Here is a 24,362-nt window from a genome sequence, read left to right on the forward strand (position 1 = left end):
ATTTGGAAAATGAAAGTTATTTTGTGCATTCACTAACGGACAACACTGGACAGAAAAGGCATACCACTGATCATGAATCCAAAAGTTACACTAATGAACGAAAAGGAAATAATTAACAGTCGCCAGCCCACTAGGGCAATTTAAATCCAAAATCCTGTATAAGATGATGGGAAAGAAAAACATGCATTGTTAAACACTGATGTGGCAACTGAAGGTTGTCACGTTTTTTTGACACTAATTTTAAGTGAGTATGTAATGATAAAGAAAACTGAGGAGTCACTCTTACGATATGTTTGGCATTAAATTTTGAAAAAGGCAATCGAGTAATGATTTGAAAATATGCAATTAGACTGTATGTTAGTACTGAACTTCGTTACGTGAACAATGACTTTCAGTGACCTCAGCATAACGTCATCAAAGAAATTTAGAAAAAAAGCAAGCACTTATTACTTTGCCGTACTTATTTTGCAAAGTGGATTTCATATTATTGTCTGAACATCTGCGCCTTTTTTACTGACTTGAACAGAATTAAGTACTAGAATACGTACCAAACCAAACAGCCATGTGCTCCAAGCTATATGTAAAATAAATAAAACTTCCGCACTCTTAATTTATGCATTTCTTTAGATTTGGATTTTTTCCAATGATTGATTCTCAGGCTTGAAAAATGAAATTACTTTACTTTAGTTATATACTGAAGCCTCTGTTGTACAACAGTTAATTGAAAGTAGACTGAGGCTAACATTCTTAAAAGAGAAATTATTCATTAATAAACTGGCTGTAACTATTCAATTTGTTTCTTATGACACTAAGCATATTAGGAAAAAAAGGAACTAGGATCCTGCTCGGTAACAATGTCTGGGTGGCAATGAGGACACAATCGCCCTGAGTTAAACTGATTATTATTTAAATAAATCGTATCAATCAAATCACATTCAGTTGCGCTGCTGGGTTAGCCATTAATACTTTCTACCAATGAACAGTCTTACTTCAGTGCTGTGCATACGACGAAACTCGGAACTGCTGCTGTTGTTGAAGACGGTAGCATCTTGTGGGGCCACGGCTAATTATAGGAACGGGCAACCGTAATTAATACTGACTCTTCCACCCGTCCACTGTCCGTACTCCTGCTCTAGACATCTGGCCGGCGCGCCTACATGATGCCGCCGAAAATGGTACTCTCTACTGCGAGAGCGTTGGAACCTGTCTCTCACTCTCTCTGCGCGCTCTGCCCAACAACTCCCTATCCAAAGATTTTACAACGCACAAGCACTGCTATTATCGTTGCTAGTCGATACAAATAACAATTCCTTTGGCTTTTTCCCAGAGCTTATAAGTTTCACAGTAAAACACAGATAAATACAATGAAAAGTCATCAGACTTCTACCTAAATGTACACATACAGTGAAGCAATGACCTTACTTATTAAACGAAAGCTTTTAAATTACAAATATTTACGTACAATTAAAAACAAGCTATATATCGGTAGCAGGTGCCATGCATCCTGCATTTCCGGTGTTACAACACGAGTGGGTCTTTGGCTCCGAAAGCCCACATCGATGATGTTTCTCTAAATGGTTTGCACACTTAACACTTGTTGATGGCCCAGCATTGAAATCTACAGCAATTTGTGGAAGGTTTGCACTTCTATCACGTTGAGCGATTGTCTTCAGTCGTCGTTGGTCCCGTTCATGCAGGATCTTTTTCTGGTAGCAGCGATGTCGGAGATTTGATGTTTTACCGGATTCTTGATATTCACGGAACACTCATGAAATGGTTGTACGGGAAAATCCCCACTTCATCGCAGCCTCGAAGTTGCTGTGTCCCATCGCTCGTGTGCTGACTATAACACCACGTTCAAACTGACTTAAATCTTGATAAGCTGCCTTTGTAGCACTTGTTGTCTTATACAGGCATTGTCGACTTCAGCGCCATATCCTGCCTGTTTGCATATCTCCATATTTGAATATGCATGTCTGGCGCTTCAAATAGATTATTAAAAGTGTTACAAGAAATGTATATGCAATTGCGAATGTGAACAAACTCCAACAGCTCAATGTACTGGTGACAGTCAAAATTTGTATCCGACCGGGACATGAACCCGGTTTTCCCGCTTTACGCGAGTAGTCGCCTTAACTGTGTCGGCCATTCGACCAAGCCTCGGGGATCGGCTCACACTGCCGTATGTCACTGTGTATCTACATTCTGTTCTCGCGCAACTGCCCATGATTCCCGCACAGGGAGGAGGTTACAATTATTGTCGCAGCCCTGTCGTGACACGAAATACTGTATTGCAGTGCCTCATTGCAGCATCGTAGTTTAAAATTGTTACTTGGCGCAGACGGAAGAGAATCAGATCTGGCTCATACTTTCATAACCGGTAACTCGGGCACACAACGAGTGCTATGTTGCAGAATAATCCATTGCCACAGTCAACCGAACCGTAATCAAGAAGTGCAAACGACAGTACGACAGCACCTCATGTGTCATTCAGCGAGCCTTCATCTACGGTGCCGTAACATGTAAACTCCGAGCTCAGCCACTCCACTGATGGAAAAGCGGAAAGGGTAGTGGAACTCGTAATAACTGAAACACCACGATGGGGACAAGTCTGCTGATGCCTCCGGATAATGAGGGCAAATGACGGCATCACCGGCCATGACATTATGTCCAGATTCAATTCTGAAGCCTCAACCTCAGTGTATGGTTATACGACCATTTCTGAAACCTCAATCTCAGTGTCTGGTCATTCCATCTGTAACTCTGATCCTCTCGCTAGTTACAGGATAACTTGACTAGCGAATCGTGTTCTGCTGCCTGATGTCGAGAGAAGACTTCGCCTCCAAGTCCACGGCCAATCGGCTGTAGTGGATCTTAGCTACTGCTAGCTGCCACTGCTGTTTGGTCACCGCCGTGATTGAGGAAAATGCCGGAGAGCCTGGGCCTCCCCTTGTGAAGGACCGTACCGAGCAACTGCAAATTACCGCCTAAAACCTGTTGGGAGAGACAACTGAGAACCGCCTACCTGGCAATGCGATGTATTGCTAATTCGAGTCCTGAGCTTCTTCCTTCACGGCACCCGCCATCAGTGACACACCGAGGTGACAAGTCATAGGATACCTCCAAATGTGTTGTCGGAGTTCCTTTTTTCTAGTGTAGTGCAGCAACTCGACGAGGCATCGACTCAACAAGTCCTCTGCAGAAATATAGCGCCATGCTGCCTCCATAGTCATCTATTGCGAACGAGTTCCCGGATTTTGAGCACGAACTGACCTTCCGATTACGACCTATAAATGCTCGATGGGATACACATCGGGCGATCTATATGGCCAGATCATTTGCCTGAATTGTCTAGAATGTTCTTCAAACCATTGGGGAAAAATTTTGGGCCAGCGACATGGTGCTTTGTCATCCATAAAATTCCATTGTCATTTTGCAACATGGAGTCCATGAATGGCAGCAAATAGTCTCAAAATAGCCACACATAACCGTTTACAGTCAATGATCGGTTCAGTTGGGTCAGAGAACCGAGTACATTCCATGTAAACACAGCCTCCACCATCATGGAGCCATCAACAGCTTTCACAGTGCCTTGTGGACAACATGCATTCACGGCTTGTTGGGGTCTGCACCACACTCGAACCCTGCCATCAGCTCTTACTAACTGAAATCGGCACTCGTCTGACCAGGTTACGGTTTTTCAGTCGCCTAGGGTCCAACCGATATGGTCACGAGCCCAGGAGAGGCGTTGCAGTCGATGTAATGCTATTAACAAAGGCATTCGCCAAGTCGTCTGCTGCGGTAGCCGAATTCTGCCGCACTATCCTAACGGATACGTCCGTCGTAAGTCGCACACTGATTTCTGGGGTTATTTCACTTAGTGTTCCTTGTATGTTAGCAGTGACAGCTCTACGCAAACGCCAATACTCTCCGCCGTCAAATAAAGACTGTCGGCTACTGCGTTGTCCGCCATCAGGGCTAACGCTTGAAAATTGATATTGTCGGCACACTCTTAACACTGTGGATCTCGGAATGTTGACTTCCCTAACAGTTTACGGAAGGAAATGTCCCATACGTCTAGCTATAACTACCATTCTGCGTGCAGAGTGTGTTAATTGCGGTCGTGTCGAAAACCTTCTCACATGAATCATCTGGGTACAAATGACAGCTCCGACAAAGCACTGTCTTTTTATACCTTGTATACGCGATACTGTAGCCATATGTATATGTGCATATCGCTATTCCATGACGTTTTTTACCTCTGTATATGCTGTCGACACTCAATTAAATGCATGTCCACCTTCAAGAGCGCTAAGGCAGGCCGCTCTAGCTGCCAGCGACCCGTGATGGGCTAGCGCCTGCACACTCCTGCTCCGGCCACCCGCATAACTTCAGTGTGGTGTCCTGACCTGCACAACGGACGCAGCAGGTGAGGCAGCAGTGTCCCCGTTCCTTGTCGCGCTCGAGTGTGTGAATCTGCTTGTCTACCACCGCGCCGAAGAAGACAGTCTACACCGTAAAATTACTAGTAATAAATATGATCCACGGCAACGCCGTTTCACTGGCCCCTTAGGGTGTTGTTGTTGCGGTCTTCATTCCAGAGACTGATTTGATACAGGTCTCCATGCTACTCTATCGTGTACAAGCTTCTTCATCTCCCAGTACCTACTGCAACCTACATCCTTCTGAATCTGTTTAGTGTACTCATCTCTTAGTCTCCCTCTACGATTTTTACTCTCCACGCTGCCCTCCAGTACTAAATTGATGATCCCTTGCCTCTGAACATGTTCTGCCGACCGATCCCTTCTTCTAGTCAAGTTGTGCCACAAATTTCTCTTCCCCACAATTCTATTCAGTACCTGAGTACTTATGTATTCTACCCATCTTATCTTCAGAATTCTTCTGTAGCACCACATTTCGAAAGCTTCTATTCTCTTCTTGTCTAAACTATTTATCGTCCATGTTTCACTTCCATACATGGCTACACTCCATAAACGACTTCCTGACACTTAAATCTAAACTCGATGTTAACAATTTTTTTTCAGAAACGCTTTCCTAGCCATTGCCAGTCTACATTTTATATCCTCTCTACTTCGACCATCATCAGTTATTTTGCTCCTCAAATAGCAATCTCATCTACTGCTTTAAATGTCTCATTTCCTAACATAATTCCCTGAGCATCACCTGATTAAATTCGACTACATTCCATTATCCTCGTTTTGGTTTTGTTGATGTTCATCTTATATCCTCCTATCAAGACACTGCCCATTCCGTTCAACTGCTCTTCCAGGTTCTTTGCTGCCTCTGACAGAATTACGATGTCCTCTGCAAACCTCAAAGTTTTTATTCCTTTTCCATGGATTTTATTTCCTAGTCAGAATTTGTATTTTGTTTCATTTTTCTGCCTGCTCAATATACATATTGAATAACATGACAGCCATACACACTACTTCCCGATTTCGACCTCCTACACCAGTAGCGTCACCACAACACAAGCTCAACTTAGGCGCCCACTAAAAATCTGGATCCGAGGGGTGGCCGCTATGTTATTCATATGAGTACTGCAAAAGTATCTATACCTACTCATATCGACACTTCAATTTTTGTATGCAAATGATGTAAATATGGTATTTTATTTGATTACTTACATTGGGCAGTCTGAAAGAGCACGCTAAATACCTCAATTTCTTTATTAATGGTAATCCTTAAACAGAAAGTCGTCTTTTAGAAGGTCTCTCAAAAATATCAATTGCTGTAAGTACTTAAGAGACAACTTATTTGTGTTCTGAGTCATACTTGCACCATATTTTGAAAATAGTCACTAGGCATAGATGCAGTAATGACGGCAACATGTTATTGAGCATACCTGTACAAGCACGGAAAAATGAATTAAGTCGTATTGATGCGTTACAGTAGACGAAGCAGCATCTTCCTCCGATTCACTTGAGCTACTTCGTTGCTCACAAACTATAATTTTCAGTTTTTGTATGTCTCGCCCACACGCTACTCGGTCTTGAAACTGTAGGTTTTGATGCGTTGGTCCAACAGAGTGGCAATGGCTGCATGGTCATTTAATTGATTTAACACATACCTCTTCTTCAGCTCTCTCCGTAAAATGTTCTTGCATTCTCTGACAGTTTATGGGTGTGATACTATGAAGTTATGTTGTCCAACAATGAATCATTTGTACAATTTTGGATATTGCACATATTTTTTCCAGAAGCTTCTCTTGTCACCTATTCAAAAGGCTTTAATGAAACTGGTTGAGATATCAGATGATGTAACACTACCAATTACGATTTGAGATATCAATTTTCTCGAACGTAAGAAGCTCTCCAATATGAAAAAGCTTGAATTCCACATTATTGAAAAATCAGCACACAAGCAAAACAGTCTCTCACTCGTAGCTGGGATACCCGCATAAAATCGATTCGATACAAGTACTTTCCTTTCGATACCGAGGGTGTCGGGAGACTGATTCTATTATGATAGTACTCGGTATCGAAACAAGAATATCGAATACTTACTTGTATTTACATGTATCAGAACATCCCTAGTTGCCGCTGACATGCACACCGCTTTCGACGTCAGTAGAATGATTATCCATGTTCAGACGCAGTCGATTGTAATGTATCGCATGCGAAGCCCAGTTCGCACTCTCACATGAAAACGTGAAGGTCGCGCTGAAAAGTCCCGTTTGCCCGTCCTGGAAGCTTCCATGGTGCCGGATGCGGAGCTACTCTCTGCATTGCCACAGATCTAGTCACCTTAGGTAAGGGTCACCAGCCTCGCTTTGACCCTCGAAACAGGGTTAAATTATAAGCCTTGTAGGTAGCTACCTAACAACATTCATGTAAAGTTTCCGAGGTACGATCCCTGGACTGGAATAGGTCCACCGCTTATAGTTGAGTGTATTGATTCCAACTGGTTACTAGCAACTCCCGCCTATAATCACAACAACAAAATTGTAATCCACTACAATGTCCATAAACGGAACATTCTCACAAAAACACCGCACCACACCACATTTATTGGCATGAATTAAACTTAGCGAATTTCGTAACTTTTATTTAACACTATCTCCAGCTAGCTAGTGGTAGCACACTCTCCTGTGAGGTCCCTTTTGACCGAACAAGTCCATGTTCACTAATCCACAAGACTTTGAAATGTGCAGCTTGTAGGGATCGTTGCTCTGAGCGTGACGTGCTGGGGCCCCACAGTGAAAAGTGCTATCTGCCTGCCACACCTATATGCTCATCACACAAATGATATCCAGACTGGTGTAAACCTTATGTTGCCTTAACCCAGCAAATTGCTTACCACAGTAACTGAAAAAGCTCTGTGATCTCAAGGTTGTATTGAATGCAAATTAGAGTAGTTCTCATCAGACATTTGTCACACAAATTAATTAAATTTCCTACTAGGGAAATAAAATTCCCCTTACAAACTTTTAGGCAACGGCCCTGCCGCGGTGGATACACCGGTTCCCGTGAGATCACCGAAGTTAAGCGCTGTCGGGCGCGGTCGGCACTTGGATGGGTGACCATCCAGGTCGCCATGTGCTGTTGCCATTTTTCGGGGTGCACTCAGCCTCGTGATCCAATTGAGGAGCTACACGACCGAATAGTAGCGGCTCCGGTCAAAGAAAACCATCATAACGACGGGGAGAGCGGTGTGCTGACCACACGCCCCTCCTATCCGCATCCTCACCTGAGGATGACACGGCGGTCGGATGGTTCCGATGGGCCACTTGTAGCCTGAAGAAGGAGTGCTTGTTTTAAAACAAGTATTAGGACTTGAATAGTAGAAAATATTTTGAATTGGAAACCATATCCGGAAAAGTACTGTTTCCGTGCTACAGCCATTTGAAAATAAGTTTGCTAAGTAGGTATCCAAGAAGGCAGTCATGGAGGGAGGGGGGGGGCTGCTTACGTCGGATCGGCTGATGTTATTTGACGCGAACGAAGGGTCGAATGATGTTTGGTTTTTGAGATTCCTATACAGGTAGAAGAAGATCTGATGGCACGAGTTGTTGTCACTGCACGGCAGATTGCAGAGACCAGGTATGATAGAGCGTGCGTAGCACAGCATCATTCGTAGGTACAGTGTGTGCACCGATCTTTGTGGTCGCCCCATCAAACCTCACTTGTAGAGGATCAGAATGCTAACTCTCCTTTGAAAGGGACAAAAACGGTTTAACTGTAAACAATAGCGTTTGTGAAAACTGATTAACTTTTCTGATCGTTCCTTTGGTTATTAATGACTGAAACTGTAAGATGATATACTGGGTCACACGTAATAAATTACCTGTAAAAGTAGTCGCATTACAAGATGTTTTCAGAAGGTTGTAGCACGGAGACGGTACGTTTCCGACCACGGGTCCCAATTCAAAATATTATCTACTCAGTCCCCTCTACAAGTCCAAGTAGTTTGTAAGGGGAACTTTCGAGCACCCTGTTAGTTCTGTGTAGGGGCACCTGCGTTACAGCAGAATGCCGTCACAGTAGGTGAGCACAATTCAGTTGTGCAGAACAGATCGGTCAAGTTGGTTATTTAATGACGGTCGCCAGACCTGAACTGTTGTTGGACAATAAAAAAGGGAGGAAAAATTCAGTTCTTTTAATCTCGGGACTCGTTTTCTTTAAACTGCTTCAAAAGTAAGGTGAACATTTTCTCGAAATAGATCTATGAACAGTTTCTTATTTAACGCTCGGATAAGAGATAGATCATCTCTACAAAATCTAACAAATCAAATTCCATAATGGAATGCACATTGTTGTGCCCAAAAGTACAATAAATAATTGATGGAGCGATTGGGACGGACAGTTCTGCTAACAAGTAGTAGATATCTCTAATTGAACAGATGGTTGGAACTACAATTGGCTTTCCAGAAACTGTGCAGCCCGCAAAAGCAAGTTGAACGGGATCCAAGATCCAAACAAGGAAACACACTGAAAACGCAAAAGAAGCAGCGGAACTGTTCCTCACAAGTTGTGAACTGCTCAGAGGAAAAGCAGCGCTAGTGATAAAAAACGATACTTAGTCCATCGAATCAGCGAAAACTGCACCAGGCTGCGACCAGGCGCCTGTCTCTCTCTCTCGATGTGACCTGTCGCCCGTCACCGCACCGACTGTTCGACTCCTGATTCATCTCCCCTCCCTAAGAAACACTATTTGTTGGGGAGGATTCAAAACTTTCGGCACAGTGACGACCAAAAATTCCTCTCTGCATGATGAAATGCAGGTGAAACCTGCCAAAACTGATCCGCTATCGCTTACAGTATGCTCATTAACTGCCCAGAGGTTGGCACACTATACAGAGTGGTTCATTGATAGTGATCTGGCCAAATATCTCACGAAATAAGCATCAAACGAAAAAACTGCAAAGAAAGAAACTCGTCTAGCTTGAAGGGGGAAACCAGATGGCGCTATGGTTGGCCCACTAGATGGCGCTGCCATAAGTCAATCGGATATCAACTGCGTTTTTTAAAATAGGAACCCCCATTTTTTATTACATATTCGTGTAGATGGCGCTGCAATAGTCACAAACATATGCCTCACAATTTTAGACGAACAGTTGGTAAAAGGTAGGTTTTTTAAATTAAAATACAGATCGTAGGTACGTTTGAACATTTTATTTCGGTTGTTCCAATGTGATACATGTACCTTTGTGAACTTATCATTTCTGAGAACGCATGCTGTTGCAGCGTGATTACCTGTAAAATCCACATTAATGAAATCAATGCTCAAAATTATGTCTGTCAGCCTCAGTGCATTTGGCAACACGTGTAACGACATTCCTCTCAGCAGCGAGTAGTTCGCCTTCCGTAATGTTCGCACATGCATTGACAATGCGCCGACACATGTTGTCAGGCGTTGTCGGTGGTTTACGAAAGCAAATATCCTTCAACTTTACCCACAGAAAGAAATCCGGGGACGTCAGATCCGGTGAACGTGCTTCGACGACCAATCCACCCGTCATGAAAAATGCTATTCAATACTGCTTCAACCGCACGCGAGATATGTGCCGGACATCCATCATGTTGGAAATACATCGCCATTCTGTCATGCAGTGAAACATCTTGTAGTAACATCGGTAGAACATTACGTAGGAAATCAGCATACATTGCACCATTTATATTGCCATCGATAAAATGGGGGCCAATTATACTTCTTCCCATTATGCCACGGGACTGATGACCTCAGATGTTAAGGCCCATAGCCCTCAGAGCCATTGAACCATAATGCAGCACCATACATTAACCCGCCAAGGTCGCTGATGATCCACTTGTCGCAGCCACCGTGGATATTCTGTTTCCCAATAGTGCATATTATGCCGGTATACGTTACTGCTGTTGGTGAATGACGCTTCGTCGCTAAATAAAATGTGTACAAAAAATCTGTCATCGTTCCGTAATTTCTCTTGTGCCCAGTGGCAGAACAGTACACAACGTTCAAAGTCGTCGCCATGCAACTACTGATGCATAGAAATATGGTACGGGTGCAATCGATGTTGATGTAGCATTGTCAACACCAACGTTTTTGAGGTTCCCGATTCACGCGCGATTTGTCTGCTAGTGGTGTGCGGATTAGCTGCGACAGTAGCTAAAACAGCTACTTGGGCATCATCATTTGTTGCAGGTCGTGGTTGACGATTCACATGTGGCTGAACACTTCCTGTTTGCTTAAATAACGTAACTATCCGGCGAACGGTCCGGACACTTGGATGATGTCGTCCAGGATACCGAGCAGCATACATAGTACACGACCGTTGGGCATTTTCATCACAATAGCCATACATCAACACGATATCGACCTTTTCTGCAGTTGGTAAACGGTCCATTTTAACACGGGTAATGTATCACGAAGCAAATACCGTCCGCACTGGCGGAATGTTACGTACTTATACGTTTGTGACTATTACAGCGCCATCTATCACAAAGCGAAAAATGTGGTCCAACTAATACATTCATATTTCTTTACGTACTACACGAATATGTAATGAAAAATGGGGATTCCTATTTAAGAAAATGCAGTTGATATCCGTTTGACCTATGGCAGCGCCATCTAGCGGGCCAACCATAGCGCCACCTGGTTTCCCCCCTTAAGGCTAGCAAGTTTCGTTCTTTGTAGTTTTTTCGTTTGACGCTTATTTCGTGAGATATTTGGCCCGGTCACGATCAATGGACCACTGTGTATATGCTGTGTTGCCATTTGAGCTACAGCACCTAGGCTGACATCATCCGAACAGTTAGATTATGGAATTTTTCCACACTGCACACAGCACAATGTCGGTGTCTTGTAATTGCAACTGCTGACAGGAAATGCAGATACGTCACAGCAGAAATGCTCCAGGGTCTGTGGTCGGCCTGATATACGAGTATTTTCCAAGGCAGTACCGCCTCGCAGACAACGGAAATCAGCCAGCATGCGGTCACAATATTTCTATGAGCCAGCAGCCCAGCAGGGGAGGACACGAGCTGTCTCTGTGACCACCAAGGACCATCCCTTATCTTCTCAGGCCAGCGTCAGTGAAGAGAATACATGGATCTTACATAAGAAGCCAGTAATGATGTATTTCCGTCCAACCCGTTTAAAACATTAAGCTGCCAAATTTACTTATTAATGCATAGCGATATATCTTATGGTATTGCCACAACATGCCAAGGTAGACAGGAAAGTGTCCATGCAGAAGTTGGCCCCCTACAAAAAAGCACTTTCACATGCTGTTAGCTTTCCACACCGAAAACATAACGCCGCTGATCAGAGTTCCGGAATGATCACCTCTTCAAAACACAAACTCCATTCCAGTGGGCCTACGACTTGTTGCTTCAGACACAAGGTTTAAGGCGAACCTCTCGGATTCGCGAATTCAACACATAGGCCTTTCAGCCTATTAGAAATAGCAGTGGAATGAAGGAATTCTCATTTGCCATTTCCTGCTCCCGTTTTCGACGCTCCTGTAAGGATGTCGGAAACACCGAATGTCACTGGGGAAATAACCACTAAAATCTGATTAGTAAAAAACCCAGCCCATAAGCTCCTAGCCGAAACAAGCTTGCTGCTCCCAGAAACATGACGCTGTCCTTGAGAATGGCCATAGTGGTGGTACACCGTTACGGCCAGGAAATGAGATGTTACAGAGGATGAAGACAGTCATGCAGATGAAGTATTTCTTGACTTCCAGATAGCAGTTTACTCGGTACCAGACCAACACTTACTCTATTGAGCCGAAAGATTAAGAGCAACTCCTTAACAGTGACATGGCCCCGAAGGCGTTAGCTGAGATATATACCGTGGAAAACAGACAACACCCAATGGCCAATACCTTGAATACGTGCAAGTTGTGGGGAGTACTGGCGGGCACCATTTCTCTAATAAAAGTCCTTTTTACCTTTAAAGTTTTACTACTTTATTAACTTGATTTTAAAATAGTAAGTGAGCATTCGTTATCATGAACTGCAAGATCCTCAGTATAGTTTCTTAATGAAAGTTCCTGAAGCATTATTTTAACAAATCAAAAAACCGCTCTCAGAATCAATCTACGACGCTTAAAACTCAAAATTCCTTTGTAAGCAAAGGAAAAAATTACTAATTGCATAACACAAAGTTAAATAAAAGATTCTAACGGCACATGGCAGTACCAAACGTTTCCTAGATATCACCTGAGATCTCCAGAGGCAGTAAAATACTGATCACAAAATATTAATTAAAACAAAACTTAAATGCAATAAAATCTGATTACTATCAACGTATGCTCAAACCCTGTAGCCTCTACGATTCGCACCATGTCACAAGATATTATCCTTTGTTTTAAACACTTTAAACCATAAATCTCCCTACATGTGATGCATACTACATTATTACAACGAATTATGCCAAATAATGAAGGATAGATATTATAATTAACTAGGTATGTAAATCTTTTCCTTTAGAAACAAATAAAAAACACACAAATCAACTCTTAAGCTCAGTGGTTACATCCGTTAAAAAATATACAATACATATCTTTTGATTTCGCCGTGGGCATGCACAGTGCTCTGTTTCAGGATCACATGCAGCACGGGAAAGATTTTCTACGACATTCAAAACGTTAACAGGGCGCAACCAACTTACACAAATTGCATACTGGGATTATACGTCGATGAGGATGCGGCTCGCAAATCTTGAAACGGGCGAAGGAGTAGATGCGGTACTACTGAACACTTCGACTATACCGCACCGCACCAAACAGGAGTACGGTGGGGTGGACAAGAGACAAATCAACAACTGTTACAAGGCAACCTCAGAAAGGCAGTAAGAAAAATATTTGGGGATTTAAACTCTTGGAAGTGCCACACCAAACCACAGAATGTCACGACAAGTAGTCTCGTAAAATACCATCAGAAGTGAACTGCAATTAATACGATTCATAAGCGTCTGACTGTAAAGTTCCACAGTCAATCTTTCCCTTACTACAAACACTTAACAGTACCTCCCAAGTTCACTCGTGGACACTACCAGAGTGTCAATTACTCGTTATAACTGTAGATAACAGAGTTTAACGCGCTGGGGGCCGACTAAGGTTTCTTAATAAGACAAGCAATAATTCGGTCCCTCACTTGGACCCACCTTCGATCCAGAACAATTTACTTTAAAGCAGCTAAATAGATGACAATGCCGATATCAACGCTCTCCTCCCATGCAGCGCTGTAACTGGAGACTGCAGTACCGAAGCAAAGTTTACCCCACTCAACTCTGATATACGCACCACCAACGTGCACCTCTTCAGAATTCTCATGTTCACCTCATACACCAAACCTGCCGTAATTTGTCGGAATCCAAGGGTAGAACCAAGAAATCACTTCTCAGCCCTTGAGTGACCACACAATGATCGCCATCGGAACAACACCGGCCCTCCACACTATGATCTTCGAGCCCACGGCGTTCCGTCCCCAACCGGCTGCTTCCCCGGGGCCCACCGACCAAGCGGCCTTCCCCTCCGACACCGATGTCGCTCCTGACGCACAGTCCAGAGCTAACTCGCAACAACCCCCTCCTTCCTCATTCTCTCGTCTCGCGGCGCGCGGGAAGCCAACTCGCCTAAGAAATACAGCGACTAAGTTTAAATAGCGAACCGCACCGGCTCAAATAGTGCGTTGATTCACCTCTGGAATGCAACACAGGAGCAACAATGCGAGGCATAGACTCAACAAGACCTTGATAGGTTTCCGGCGAGGTTTCCGCTCAGACCACGTCAATTTCTGTAAACTATGCACCGGTGCTTTGTGGCCGCGGATATGATGACCGATAGCGTCCCAAATGTGTCCCATCAGGACCACATCAGGCGAGTTTTGTGGCCAAGACATCAACATGACTTATCATGGCTCTGGGCTTGTTACACGGACAGTTATCCTTCTGGAAGATTCCACCGCTGGCGGGAAAGACAACAAGCATGGCGGAATCCATGTGGATCACAGCTGTTACGGTGCATTCAATCATTCCGCTAAGCCCATGGAAGCCAAGGTGAATGCCCCATAGCATAATCCTGCTTACACCGGCCTGTGTCCGTGGTGCGGTGATTGTTTTGATTATCCTTTGGACTGGATGACGCGTAACCGGGCAGGATCATTGACCTAGCATAACTCAAAACATGATTCATCCTACCAGGCGACACGTTTCCGTTGATCTACGATCCAGTCTCGATGGCTCCGTGTTCACTACAATCATAATTGACGATATCGTCGACTCAACATGGAAAAACGTACGGGTCATCTGCCACAGAGCGCTGTGTTCAACAATGCGCGCCGTATGGTGTATCACGAACACTTTTGCCTGCACCAACAGTGCACTCGGTCGTCAAATCTCCCACAGTTCGCCGACTAACCTGCTTTACGGAGCAAGCAAGTCTCCGACCTCCATGTTCTGTGATGAGGCGTGGATGTCCAACACCTTATGGCCTACGTGGTTTGACTGTACTTCAACCAGTTTCCATATATACTGATCTACATCTACATTGTTACTCTGCAGTTCACACTTAAGTGCCTGTCAGAGGGTTCAACGAACCATTTTCATACTACTTCTCTACCATTCCACTCTCGAATGACGCCCGGGGAAAAGGAACACCAAAATCTTTCCGTTCGAGCTCTGATTCCTATCTGATTCCTGTTATTATGATGGTCATTTCTCCCTACGTAGGTGGGTGTCAACAAAATATTTTCGCATTCGGAAGAGGAAGTTGGTGATTGAAATTTCGTTAATAGATCTCGCTGCAAAGAAGAGCGTCTTTGTTACAGTGACTGCCACCCCAACTCCCATATCATACCAGTGACACTCTCACCCCTATTGCGTGATGACACGAAACGAGGTGCCCTTCTTTGCACTTTTTCGATGTTCTCCGTCAATCCTAACTGATAAGGATCCCACACCGCGCAGCAATATTCCATCAGAGGACGGACAAGTGTAATGTAGGCTGTCTCTTTAGTGGGTTTGTCGCATCTTCTAAGAGTTCTGCCAACAAAGCGCAGTCTTTGTCTCGCCTTCCCCACAATATTATCTATGTGGTCTTTCCAATTTAAGATTCTCGTAATTGTAATTCCTAGGTATTTAATCGAATTGACAGCCTTTGGACTTGTGCGATTTATCGTGTACCCAAAATCTGTCAGATTTCTTTTAGTAGCCATGTGGATGATCTCGCACTTTTCTTTGTTTAGTGCCAATTGCCACTTTCCGTACCATAGAGAAATTCTCTGATGATATTACTAGACGGTAAATTACAGCGTCATCTGCAAACAATGTAAGGGGGGAGCGAGGGTGCTCAGATTATCACCTAGATCATTTATGTATATCAGGAACAGCAGAGGGGCTATGACACTACGTTGCGGAACGCCAGATATCACTTCAGTTCTACTCGATGACTTACCGTCTATCACTGCGAACTGTGACCTCTCTGAGAGGAAATCACGAATCCAGTCACACAACTGAGACCTATTTTCTTTCTTGAATGTTGGTGTGACCTGTGCTACTTTCCAGTCTTTAGGAACAGACCTTTCGTCAAGTGAGCGGTTGTATATAATTGCTAAGAAAGGCGCTATTATGTCTGCATACTCTGAAAGGATCCTGGCTGGGCTGGCCGGGGTGGCCGAGCTGTTCTAGACGCTACAGTCTGGAACCGAGTGACCGCTACGGTCGCAGGTTCGAATACTGCCTCGGGCATGAATGTGTGTCATGTCCTTAGGTTAGTTAGGCTTAAGTAGTTCTAAGTTCTAGGGGACTGATGACCTCAGAAGTTAAGTCCCATAGTGCTCAGAGCCATTTGAACCATTTTTTGATCCTGGTTGGTATACTATCTGAAGCGGAAGGCTTGCCTGATGACAGTAGCAGGAACGTTTTGCCGTTTCCGAGCTGCTTGTTCACAGAATCCGTCTTAACAATTTGCCCTTTGTCAAAGTTGTTCACGTCAATGGCTTTCCCCAACTGCGGCCCATGTCGTCGATAGAATGATTCCTAATAAGTCTCTGATCGGTTTATATAATTTCCTTACTGTTCCGGCTAAAGTCAAGCGCCGGAACGCCAGCCCTAAGCGATAGAGCAGAGAGGGCAGTGAAGAAGACGTCAGCCAATTGCACGCTGATTGACCCCTCTCCAAGACGACAACGCAACGGCAGTGCCCTCTACACGAAGAGGACATCATACGTAAGTGCCGCGCCGACTGGTCACGGTCCAGTTCTACCAGTTCTACAGAAGCGACCTGGATAGTAGCACCCACTGTATCACTTCACTTGTACTGGAATCACTATTCTTAAGGACGTTGATTATATTACATGTCGTCCTTTGCATGGGACACATGTATTTCTCAAAGTTAAGTTTCGTTGAATGGTTCACACGATGACGCTTGTTGATGGCCCATCATTGAAGTCTGCAGCAATTTGTGGAAAGGTTGCACTTGTGTCACGTTGAACGATTCTCATCAATCATCGTTGGTCCTGTTACTGCAGGATCTTTTTCCGGCCGCAGCGATGTCAGAGATTTGATGTTTTACCGGGTTCCTGATATTCACGGTACACTCGTGAAATGGTCGTGTGGGAAAATCCCCACTTCATCGCTACCTCGGAGATACTGTTTCCCATTACTCGTATGGCGACTATAGCACCACGTCCAAACTCTCTTGAATCATGATAACCTGCCACTGTAGCCGGCTGTTGTGGCCGAGCGGTTCTAGGCGCTTCAGTCTGGAACCGCGCTGCTGCTGCGGTCGCAGGTTAGAATCCAACCTCGGGCATGGACGTGTGTGTGATGTCTTTAGGTTAGTTAGGTTTAAGTAGTTCTAAGTCTAGAGGACTGATGACCTCATATTTTAAGTCCCATAGTGCTCAGAGCCATTTGAACCTACCATTGTAGCAGTAGTAACCGATCTAATAACTGCGCCGGACACTTGTTGTCTTATACAGGGTGTTACAAAAAGGTACGGCCAAACTTTCAGCAAACATTCCTCACACACAAAGAAAGAAAATATGTTATGTGGACATGTGTCCGGAAACGCTTACTTTCCATGTTAGAGCTCAATTTATTACTTCTCTTCAAATCACATTAATCATGGAATGGAAACACACAGCAACAGAACGTACCAGAGTGACTTCACCACTTTGTTACAGGAAATGTTCAAAATGTCCTCCGTTAGTGAGGATACATGCATCCACCCTCCGTCGCATGGAATCCCTGATGCGCTGATGCAGCCCTGGAGAATGGCGTATTGTATCACAGCCATCCACAATACGAGCACGAAGAGTCTCTACATTTGGTACCGGGGTTGCGTAGACAAGAGCTTTCAAATGCCCCCATAAATGAAAGTCAAGAGGGTTGAGGTCAGGAGAGCGTGGAGGCCATGGAATTGGTCCGCCTCTGCCAATCCATCGGTCACCGAATCTGTTGATGAGAAGCGTACGAACACTTCGACTGAAATGTGCAGGAGCTCCATCGTGCATGAAGCACATGTTGTGTCGTACTTGTAAAGGCACATGTTCTAGCAGCACAGGTAGAATATCCAGTATGAAATCATGATAACGTGCTACATTGAGTGTAGGTGGATTAAACTAAAATGAGCTCTAACATGGAAATTAAGCGTTTCCGGACGCATGTTCACATAACATCTTTTCTTTATTTGTGTGTGAGGAATGTTTCCTGAAAGTTTGGCCGTACCTTTTTGTAACACCCTGTATAAGCGTTGCCGACGGCAGCGCCGTGTTCTGCTTGTTTAAATATCTCTGTATTTGAATACGCATGCCTATACCAGTTCCTTTGGCGCTTCAGTGTATTTTGGTACTGCGAAAGGCTGAAAGAAAAGGGAAACTGCTGCCGCTATATTATCCGAGGACGTGCAGCTCTACTACATCGCGTAATGATGACGGCTTCCTCTTAGGTGAAATATTCCGGGAGTGAAACATACACTACTAGGATTTCAGGACGACATTGTCGTCGGGAGAAACAAACAGCTTATGAATCCGAGCATGGTTTGTTAAATCCCTTCAGTGGGTTGGCAGTTTAGAGAATTTCAAAACAGAAATTGATAGGTTTAAGTTAGACATACCTGGAGTTAGTGAAGTGCAGTGGCAGTAATAACCGGATTTCTGCTCAGGCGAGAATAGGATTATCAACCAGAATTAAGTAAGAATACGCGGGAGTTGGTCTAATAATGAATACGAAACTAAAATTGTAGGTAAGCTACTACGAACTGTACAGTGGCAGTATTATCGTAACTAGCAAAACAAAGCAAACATCCATGACAGCTGTGCAAGTTTATATGCCTACTAGCTTCGCATGTGAGACTGATACACAAAGGATTGGTTTAAAAGAAATTACTGAGGTAAAGGATATAAGCGTTTGGCATCACTGGCCGGGAAGCCCCTTGAGGGGCAGGTCCGGCCGCCATGGTGCAGGTCTCATTACATTCGGCGCCACATTGGGCGACCCACGCGCCGGACAGGGATGAAATGATGATAAAGACAGCACAACACCCAGTTCCTGAGAGGAGTAAATCCCCGACTCTGCCGGGAATCGAACCCGCGTCCGTAGGACGGCAACCCCTCATGCTGGCCACTCAGCTATCGGGGCGAATATTACTGATATATTTAAGGAAGACGAAATTTAATTGTGATGCGGGGACTGGAATTTGATTATAAGAAAAGGAAGGATACATAGTGAGTGAGCGTGAACTGGGGGAAAGGAATTGAAAGGGTAACAACCTTGTAATATTATATGCATGTTAATGATTACGAACACTCCAACGGGCATATTTTGGGCTATTGCCCTAGCCAGCTGCGTTAACGCCAGTGCTCAACGGGTGGCGTTCGGAGTACTATTCAGCGGGCGTGTAAAACTTTGAGCTTCGTTTTCTCGAAAAGCGCATCTTATTAGAGCAGTATTTATTACATCTAAGTGTGTACTACTAACAAAGCGAAATATCGGTAACCCGGTGGGTGTATGCTTGCCTCGAGTCACAGGAACATTTATTCTCGCCTATCAAGCCATTTAAATATTAATGATAGTTTTTCTGCCCTTTTCCCCCATGGCGACGTCAGTTGTACGCTAGCTGCAGCCCCCTCTGCTACAAACGCGCCCCATGCTTTCATGTCGATCAGGCAGCAGGCTACACGATGGCTGGATGACGGCGTATCATTACTTTGAGAACAGTTAATTTTATTTTTGATTTTTGTATTAGCCATAATATTATTTTCATAAATACAGATATCGACAGAACACCTTTACGTGTTCTGCAATTTTTTTTCTTTACAGTACCATTTCACATTTCGCTACAAATATTGTTCTTTTTGAGTTCCAAATTATATGCTTTTCTCATCGGGTACGTCATCCAGCTAGAAGCCACACTTTCTCTTAGACTTCGGCCTCGCTACACTCACACATTCCGCATAGTTTCCCTTATAAGGCTACGTTGTGGTGTTTTTTGCAGTTTAGTATCACATCGATAAGCTACGTTGCGTCATCGATAGTTTCTCGATAAACGACTAATAAGAGCTCAAAAACGCTACAAGTCTGCAAAGCGGATTGTTTACAAAACACTTGAGTACCTAGTTACAAAATACTGCCCAAATGTGAGTCTTGATAAATATATTGTTGTACAATAATTTCGCCGTGCGGGGTAGCCGTGCGGTCTAGGGCGCCTTGTCACGGTCCGTGCGGCTCCCCCCGTCGGAGGTTCGAGTCTTCCCTCGGGCATGGGTGTGTGAATGTGTTGTCCATAACGTAAGTTAGTTAAAGTTAGATTAAGTAGTGTGTTTAAGCTTATGGGCCGATGACTTCAGCAATTTGGTAAAAAAATAATAATTTCTTTTGTCCTAAATAATAAGTTCCTGTAATTTTAATTAAGTTATGTTGATAGTAATATGTTAAATCAAATAAATTACATTACATTAAGTTATTTACATTATACAATGAAAATAAAAAGGTCATTTCGAAAAAACAAAAATTAATAACTTTAAACATAAATGCATATAAATAAAAAACAACAAATTAACATACATTAAATAAAAAGAATTAATGAAGAGCTTTATTAAAAGGTTCCATTGATAGTATAAACAGGGTGATTCAGCTGCCCCTACCAATTGGTTTAATGCAACCTGCAACGCCTTCAAATACCACGCACAAGATTTTCATATTCTCTTGCACGTTACATACAAACTATTAATCCTACAGAAAAAAATTAATGGGATCTTTTCGTAGTAAATTTAATATAGTAAAATTTTGTACTGGGATAAGTTTCCGTTATATGCTATAGTTTTCGAGTTATTCAAGAAAAATGTTCAACATTGACCTTCAAACGCGTTTTTCTTGAGTAACTCAAAAACTTTGGACTCCAGTGAAAACGTGTGACAGTACAAAATTTATGTACATTAAAGTCCTGCACGAAGATACTGTTCATTTTTTTCTGTGGGATTAACAGTTTGTGTTTAGCGAGCGAGAGAATGTGAAAATCTCGCATATAGTTTTTTGAAGGTGTTGCAGGCCGCATAAAACCCATCACTAGGGCCAGCTGAATCGCTCTCAATGAAGAAAATAAACTTACCTCCATTAAATAACTCACCTCCTATAGTAGCACAAACTAACGTGTATCATACACATTATTGTAATATTATAAAAAGTTTTAAGTACACTAATGGCCATTAAAATTGCTACACCAAGAAGAAATGCAGATGATAAACGGGTATTCATTGGACAAATATATTATACTAGAACTGACATGTGATTACATTTTCACACAATTTAGGTGCATAGATCCTGAGAAATCAGTACCCAGAACAACGACCTCTGGCCGCAATAACGGCGTTGATACGCTTGGGCATTCAGTCAAACAGAGCTTGGGTGGCGTGTACAGGTACAGCTGCCCATGCAGCTTCAACACGATACCACAGTTCATCAAGAGTAGTGACTGGCGTATTGTGACGAGCCAGTTGCTCGGCCACCATTGACCAGACGATTTCAATGGGGATCCAGCACGCCGTTCCGTATTACCCTCCTGAACCCACCGATTCCATATTCTGCTAACAGTAACTGGATCTCGATCAATGCGAGCAGCAGTGTCGTGATACGCTAAACCGCAATCGCGATAGGCTACAATCCGACCTTTATCAAAGTCACACAACAACGTTTCACCAGGCAACGCTGCTCAACTGCTGCTTGTGTATGAGAAATCGGTTGGAAACTTTCCTCGTTTCAGCACGTTGTAAGTGTCGCCACCGGCGCCAACCTTGTGTGAATGCTCTGAAAAGTTAATCATTTGTATATCAAAGCTTTTCTTCCAGTCGGTTAAATTTCGCGTCATCTTCGTGGTGTAGTAATTTTAATGGCCAGTAGTGTAGTTAAGCTAATGGGTGGATATGCCATTTTTAGAAACACATAAATTTTAATCACTAATCCTGCAGGGAACGCCATCAAAGGTTTAGCCTAATTATAGCGCACACAGACGCATTCAAGCCATCAATCTTCTGACACTCTACAGGGTGTTACTAAAAGGTACGGCCAAACTTTCAGGAAACATTCCTCACACACAAAGAAAGAAAATGTGTTACGTGGACATGTGTCCGGAAATGCTTACTTTCCATGTTAGAGCTCGTTTTATTGCTTCCCTTCAAATCACATTAATAATGGAATGGAAACACACAGCAACAGAACGTACCAGCGTGACTTCAAACACTTTGTTACAGGAAGTGTTCAAAATGTCCTCCGTTAGCGAGGATACATGCATCCACCCTCCGTCGCATGGAATCCCTGATGCGCTGATGCAGCCCTGGATAGTGGCGTATTGTATCACAGCCGTCTACAATACGAGCACGAAGAGTCTCTACATTTGGTACCGGGGTTGCGTAGACAAGAGCTTTCAAATGCCCCCATAAATGGAAGTCAAGAGGGTTGAGGTCAGGAGAGCGTGGAGGCCATGGAATTGGTCCAACTCTACCAATCCATCGGTCACTGAATCTGTTGTTGAGAAGCGTACGAACACTTCGACTGAAATGTGCAGGAGCTCCATCGTGCATGAAGCACATGTTGTGTCGTACTTGTAAAGGCACATGTTCTAGCAGCACTGGTAGAGTATCCCGTATGAAATCATGATAACGTGCTCCATTGAGCGTAGGTGGATGAACATGGGGCCCAGTCAAGCCATCACCAACAATGCCTGCCCAAACGTTCTAATACTGTAGAGCAATGAGTCGCATGTCAACACAAGCACCGAAGTCAACATTACCTTCCTTCAATTGAGCCAACTGGCGGTGAATCGAGGAAGTACAGTACATACTGACGAAACTAAAATGAGCTGTAACACGGAAATTAAGCGTTTCCGGACACATGTCCACATAACATCTATTCTTTATTTGTGTGTGAGGAATGTTTCCTGAAAGTTTGGCCGTACCTTTTTGTAACACCCTGTATATAGGAATGGACGTAAACACTAATATGTGATAACTGAAGAAAGTACTTTCTGTCATTAATTTCACGGTGGCTTGCTGAAAATGGCTGTATACGTAGAGTCCACACCACAACACGTTTGCTGCTCTCTCTGAGCAAAACCAGTTTACTACACTGAACTATTTAAGCACAGTAAAATTCACGCAAAGAACTCATTTACATGAATACTTCTACCCATACATGTGCCAAGAGGTGCTCCGTTCCACGCAAACCAATTTACGTTTTTGTTCTGAAGCAGTTTCAGTAGGCAATTTGCCTTGCAGTGGAAAATATGTAAAGAACGATCCACCGTACGTTAACCACAGCTAGGCCGGCCGGCCGTGTCACGCTAAGCTAGAGCAGGAAGGAAAATTTTCCGCCTAACAAGTGGCGTTTGCCCGCAGCACGGCAGCGGTTAATACGGATAAACACGCTGCTGCCAGCGGAAGATCACGGGGACAAGCGTGCGGCCGCTCGAAGCCGCGTGGCCAAGTTTGAAGGCTGCGCTCGCAAAGTTGGCCCGCGTCCCGGAAAAGAACATTAAAAGTTGGGGCGCATCGCGCGCCTGCGTGAGCGAAGGCACGACATCTGTGTCTGCGCTCGATAGACGGCGTACGTAAGTTTCAATCTCTGCTCTGCCCAAGTTCTCGCGCATACTGCTGGTCGCTAATTCTTTAGATGGAAGGAAGGGGAAAAATGTGAAATTATAATGTTATGTCGGCACCGATGTCACTAAATAGGGAAACAAAGCTCGGTTTGGACACAGATGGGGATGGAAACTGGCCAATGCGACAGTCTCCTGATTTAAGGAAATCACGGAAAATGTAAATCACCATGGTTAGATGTGACTTTGATATCTGTTCCTCCCAAACAAGAGTTGTAGCGGAAGTGACCTGGTTTTCGTAGTGTAACCTCCCCAACAGTAAAAAAAAGTATAACTTTCACATTCAGTGTAACCTCCCCACAGTAAAAAATATATAATTCACATTTAGCGTAACCTCCCAATAAATAAATTCCTTAACCTACCAATAATAAAATGTGACTAATCTCTCAACAAAATTGTGGCTCTTTTATAACTTTGCAAAAGTTAGCTGTCTGTGAATCTAAATTGGTAAATTTGCACGTCAGCAGTGCTGTGTCATGGCCCTGAAAGATCATACTGAATAAATTGAAAATTCTTACCTCAATGAGGTCGCCGGATAACGCGTATGTATCTGCTCCCATATGAAATTTTTCTAGCACAGCCCAGTGCAATGCTGGCCGATAGATTTGTCATGTATAAAAAGAAACAACTGATTTTTCTTTACAATAATCGGGATGACCATGGATTGGAGAAATTAGTAAATTCTTTAAATTGAGATGAACGATTGTCAAAAGTTAATTTTTATAAGAGAGATTATTATTAAGAGATTTTTTAAAAACATTTA

General features: G+C 43.6%; 1 protein-coding gene and 1 pseudogene across 1 annotated transcript in view; both read left to right on the top strand.

Moving 5' to 3' along the window:
- The window catches only part of LOC124787768 (dynein beta chain, ciliary-like), an 834,683-nt gene that overhangs the window by 49,550 nt on the left and 760,771 nt on the right, over window positions 1–24,362 (top strand). The gene's annotated exons all lie outside the window — the stretch shown is intronic.
- LOC124790680 lies at window positions 7,454–7,571 on the top strand (annotated as a pseudogene).

Source organism: Schistocerca piceifrons, chromosome 3, assembly GCF_021461385.2.
Source record: "Schistocerca piceifrons isolate TAMUIC-IGC-003096 chromosome 3, iqSchPice1.1, whole genome shotgun sequence".
Lineage (NCBI taxonomy): Eukaryota > Metazoa > Arthropoda > Insecta > Orthoptera > Acrididae > Schistocerca > Schistocerca piceifrons.